The sequence below is a fragment of the Pinus tabuliformis genome, chromosome 9 (assembly GCF_031772625.1).
Source record: "Pinus tabuliformis cultivar Carrire ecotype Pingquan chromosome 9, CPIR1, whole genome shotgun sequence".
NCBI classification, from domain to species: Eukaryota; Viridiplantae; Streptophyta; class Pinopsida; order Pinales; family Pinaceae; genus Pinus; species Pinus tabuliformis.
This window is the reverse complement of record NC_142307.1, coordinates 146,186,625-146,192,691: the sequence shown is the minus strand read 5'-3', so window position 1 is coordinate 146,192,691 and position 6,067 is coordinate 146,186,625.

Here is a 6,067-nt window from a genome sequence, read left to right as displayed (position 1 = left end):
GCCATTGCAGTCTTGATGTCCCTCTGACCTTTATAGTTCAAATGATACGATTCGTAATTGCTCAATCCTATTTCATCCAACTGTCGTATATTCACATAATCTGAAAAGGACTCCAATTCCCAATCATCTCCGTCCGTTTGTGAAATACATCTGAAAACGACACTCGAGATGAAGTGCTCTTGAACGCTGTCACTATCAACTTCACTTCTACTTTGCTCTGTCACTGCTACACTGGAAGCCTGTAGTTTTTTCCATTCCACATTGCTATCAAGCTTCTCTCTTACATAACTGCTCACCTTTTCGAATATTTCTATGGCAAGATCCCTATTATCGCTAGCCATGTCAATATTGCTTTTGTTTGATGATCCTTTCATTTCCCCAAACTTTTTTGTTTCAAAATATCGTACTAAAGGAAAAACAGAGATTACCTAAACCGATAGATGCATGTGGGTGTTCAATTGAAGCAGTCATAGGATGAAATAGCACTTTGAAGGAGCCACGTAATCGGTGACCATGTAATGCATACATTCGTAGGGGTAGGTATTCTCTCGGCACTGCGTTCTATTCAACCATTGCTTGGAATTGATTATTCACACAAACATCAGCCTTAACTACGTGGATGCCAATTGAAGTCGATTCTTCTTAAAAAAATAGACCAATGTTAGCATAATGAGTTGAGCTGCAAGATAATGCATTGAGTTTCCTAATGCTTTGAGCTTGGGTGATGCGTTGAGAGTTGTAGGAAAATTGAGTGCCTAGGGATCAAAACCCTAAGTTGACTCCTTGATGTAATAATGATTCAACACAATAATATTTCACGCATTAATCGATCTGCATTAATACTCCATCACGGTTCAATAACACATTAATTGACCTGGAGTTAATACTCCATCATGATTTAACCTGGAATTAAACTTCAACGCAATTTTAATATTTCAATACGTCTACGCATTAAACACATTAAACTTCAATACTTCAACACGTTCAACGCATTAGACTCCAACGTAGTTTTTTAATACTTCAACCTATTAAACTTCAATGCAGTCCGATACTCTAATGCTGAACTCACTTTTAATTCATGTAATACGTCAAAGTGATACCAAAACATTAGTTTTTCAGTGTAATTCAAAGTGATACTTCATATTAGGGCATAAAACCCTCAAATACCAATTGGTTTTCTTTAGTCAAATAATCTTCAAGGCTACCTTCAAATGTATCAATGTTGCCTCCTTTTCTATCAATGTTGACTTCAATATTTCAATATTGTCTTCAAATAATACCAACGATGTGTGTCATTAACTTCTCCAATAAAAACGTTGTCATGGAATATATGAACGCTGCAAATAATTATTCCACTGTTCATTATTATTCTGCTCCACATAATTATTCCATTGTCTCAGGATATTTCATGATATCTTAGAGAATTTTAATGCCACTCCAATTTATTGGTTGTTAATACTAAGTATGTCATGTCTTTTTGTCCCTGGCATCTCTGCTCCGGTCAAATTTTGATCTTCATAATTGCAATTAAATGTTACTCTTCTTTGTCTTTGTGTTAATTCCCTTCTCACTATTGGTACCTTATGATGCTATATAGAATTCATTATGAGTCCTTGGTTCTCTTTGATGGATGCAAATTTTTCCTCTTTATGCTTACTTCTTCTGATTTCTTGAGCTTTTATGTATCTCTCCCCTTTTTTTTCTTTGAAGATTTTAGTGCAGGAAAATGATCAATGCTTAGTGATGCCCTTTTCAATGGCATGTACTAACAACCTCCTATTCAACATTTTATTGTTCTCCAGATTCTCTTGTAGTTGAATGCCTAGAAATTGCATCTTAATGTCTGTAGAGAATAGGTTTGACAAAACAATGGATTTAATTGTGTTAGGCCCCTATACTACTAGTGTAACCCCTTATTGTTATTAGTATAACCCACTTATTATATTGATGTACCCATGTAGTGCCCATATTGTTACTATTGTGCCCCATAGAAGCCCACTATTGTTATTATTGTGCCCTTACATTATTTTTGTTATGTCGGCTCTGATTATGTTGTGACCCCTTAGACTCCTATATATAGAAAGGAGGTCTTTTCATTTGTATCATCTAAGAATTGTTCATTTATGTAATGTAAAGGAGGTTTCCCCCTCGAAGAGGCTGAATTCTAAGGCGTTGATCTATCTTTTCTATCTTTTCTTGAGCTGGTTTCATAACATTTGGTATCAGAGCTTTGGATTCTAGGGTTTTGCTGCTCCAAACAGGTCATCGTGGCATTTTCACTATAACTTTTTTTTTTGTGACGTTTCAGAAGTCGCAAACAAAACCCATTTGAGAATAAATTGTGCTGAACCTTGGGTCCAAATTTCAGAGCTTTTTTCTCTATATTTGCGGAGATATGATATGAGGAAGTTGGTCTTTTTGCAGACTCCTGAATTACATTCCAAACAGGTGACCTAGGGAAAATAGTCATAACTTTCCCTCTGAGCATTGGATTGAAATTTCGTAAGAAGGTACAGAAAGAGGACAGACTCTAGTTTCTTTTATATCTTTTTCAAAACGATAGGTCGAAAAATTGACACGTGGCACTTCATACAAGTTCGCTCTTCTGGAAAGGTCTATAATCAGGTCATCTTGGGAGATTGTGCATAACTCTTTTTTGGAGAATCCAATTTGGATCACACTGGTGGCATTGGAAAGAGGACACAAAGGGCTACTACAGGTAGCAATTTCATAACTTAAATATCCACAAGTACAGAGTTACAGTCGTTTTAAGATCGAGGTCCTAAAATCAAGAAAAAGCGAGATGAGGAAGTTTGATGGCAAGGATCCGGTAAATTGGATACTTAAGATGGAGCAATATTTTGATCTACATGGTGTACCACTGTTACAAAAGGTATGTATTGCATCTTCATATTTAGAACTGGATCAATTTTATGGTATAAAGGGCTTTGTTCTCGTAAACAACTTGTTACATGGTCAATTCTCACGGAGGAAATGATAGCACATTATGAGGATACAAAGAGCAACACCTTCTTTAGAGCAACAACACAACAATTGGAAAGAGTAAAAGGGCTTTGTGACATATTTGAAAGTAAAATTATGGCAACAAGGAAGTCTACCCCTCACAACTTTAAAGATGGACGTGTTGTTTCTCCTAGCCTTCCACAACCTACAAGGGTTACACCACAACAATTGGAAGAAAAAAGAGAAAAAGGGCTTTGTTACAATTGTGACAACAAATGCACTAAAGGTCATAAGTGTGCTGAGAAGAAATTATTTTACATAGAGTATGAAGAGGAGGAAGAAAAGGATCAAGAAACATCAAAAGAAGATGATATATGCCAGGACCCGACCCCAGAGAAAAAAGAAATGAATCAGAACATATCTTGTAAACTATTGGCAAGAATGACCACTCCTCAAACTCTCAAGATAGAAGGACATATCAAGAAGAAAAAGGTGCAAGAAGTGAAAGATCACATCAAGAAAGAAGAAATGAATCAGACCATATCTTGTAAAGCATTGGCAAGAATTACCACTCCTCAAACGCTCAAGATAGAAGGACATATCAAGAAGAAAAAGGTGCAAGTAGTGAAAGATCACATCGAGAAAGAAGAAATGAATCCAACCATATCTTGTAATTCATTGTTCGAAATTACCACTCCTCAAACTATCAAGATAGAAGGATGTATCAAGAAGAAAGATCACATCGAGCATCAAGAAATGAATCCTACCATATCTTGTAAAGGATTGGAAGAAATTACCACTCCTCAAACTCTAGAGATAGAAGGACATATCAAGAAGAAAAAGGTTCAAGCAGTGAAAGATCACATCGAGCATCAACAACAAGTTCTCCAACTTTTAAAGGATAATGCCACTTCGGTGCAAAATCAAACGAAACAACAGGTAGATCAACATCGTAGTGAAAAATGTTTTGATGTAGGTGATTGGGTATTTTTACTGCTACATCTCAAGCAAGATATTTATGAGAAGGAAATGTTGGCAATACTACATGCACTTAAAAAATGGCGACCTTACCGAATGGGAAGACTATTCAAGGATGAGGATGTGGAAGCATTGTTTTGTGCTATTTATATTATCCAACCAGATTGGATAAACGAAGCAAGGGATGAATGGAAGAAGGACGAAGAAGTATGGCCACTTATTCAAAAGTTGCAAAAGATCCCAATTCAAAAAATATTGCCAGAAATTGAAGAGGAAGGAAAAATCATATTGGAACCTGGAGCAGTCACAGAAACAAGAACCCGACAGCTACGAAATCGATCAATTTCAGAGTATCTCATCAAGTGGAAGAACTTACCCGCTGAATATTCCACATGGGAGGACAAGAATTTTATACAGAAGCATCAAGAACTACTCAAGCGTTGAGGACAACACTTTTTGAAGGAGAGGGGCATGTTAGGCCCCTATACTACTAGTGTAACCCCTTATTGTTATTAGTATAACCCACTTATTATATTGATGTACCCATGTAGTGCCCATATTGTTACTATTGTGCCCCATAGAAGCCCACTATTGTTATTATTGTGCCCTTACATTATTATTGTTATGTCGGCTCTAACAAATTGTCTCTTCATTTGTTTGGTATGAGATGTATGTGATTTAATTTTTGAATCTTGTATGGACATGGAGAATTTTGTCTTTATATAATTTCATTTCTTCTTTTGTAGGATTACTGACTCTTCATTTACTCTTTCAGATGAAGGAATTTTATCTTCCTCAACTCAAATGATGATGTGTTACAAAATTTCCTCCATAGATTCACTTTGATCATGTAGCATCAATATTATTTAAATCCTTATGGCAATAATAACGAATTTGAAGTGATGCAATTGAGTGAGGCATGGTGTTTCAATCACCCATGGCCTTCAAATTGTAGAGACATTTTTATAAATTTTCTTTTTTATTTTGCAATACAATAAATTTGAACACTGATTTATGCATTGAATTCTTCAACATGTTTATTTGAAAGAATTTTCTCCTAGGGTATTTGATATTGCATAGTCTCATTTTCTTCAAAAGTCTGTCGTTGCTTGAGGTGTGATTAATGAGCAAGGATAATTTCCATTTTTTTCTTTTTGGAATGGAGAATGATCTCACTGCAATTTCACTGAACTTTTATCTTTTGTTGATAAATTCATTTTTCTTCTTCAAGCATTCACATTAGTGTTCAAAATAACAATGCTGAATGATTTAAAGAAATCCTAGTGATGTAGTGAAATTGGTAGAATATTTGATTACTTCTTGAGAGAGAATTTTTCACATGGATATTGCCAATAATAAGGTTCTGATGTAGATCTCATGATGTTTCATGATGAATGCATCTATAAACCAAACATAAACATATATAGAGTCTGCTCCTATATATATATATATATTCAAATAAAGTAGGATTTGTTCCTCCGCTTTGATGTCAATGTCTTTGCTTTTGCTTCCATGTTTATATTTGGATGGCTCTCAAGTTTTTATACATCAGGTGTTTAACGAAGATCATCATAATGTACATTGATGCATTCAGAAAAATGAAGAATTTTAAGAAAAAATGATGATGCAATTATACAATAAGTTATGCTTAACTTCCAACATGATTTGAATATATGCGCAATTGTCTTAGTAGTACTAGTACTGTGTCTACTTGCAGAAATTTATTTACATGTTTATGCATCAGATATATAGACGTGGGAAAAAAATCATTGAAGAAAGGATTTTTGAATGGTGAACCTGATTGATGTTGTTAGCTCCTGGACAATGTGACTTGATTTCCCACTTTGATGATGCTTTTGTTCTTGCTGCTTCTTTAACTGATTCAAATTCTTGACATGATCATAAGATTTGTGTTCCTCTTCATTACTCCTTATTGCTGCTATAATCTTGCCCTTAGATGGTGCTCAATTTCATATACTCTGCATTATTTTAGGTTCTCCTTTTGAAGCCACATTAGTGAAGAGAGTCTACAGGTATTATTCCTAGCTTGTTTCTCAGATATTCAAATGATTCTTTAGTAAGGGGTTTTGTAAATATGTCTGTTATTTGTTCCCTTGTGTGTATA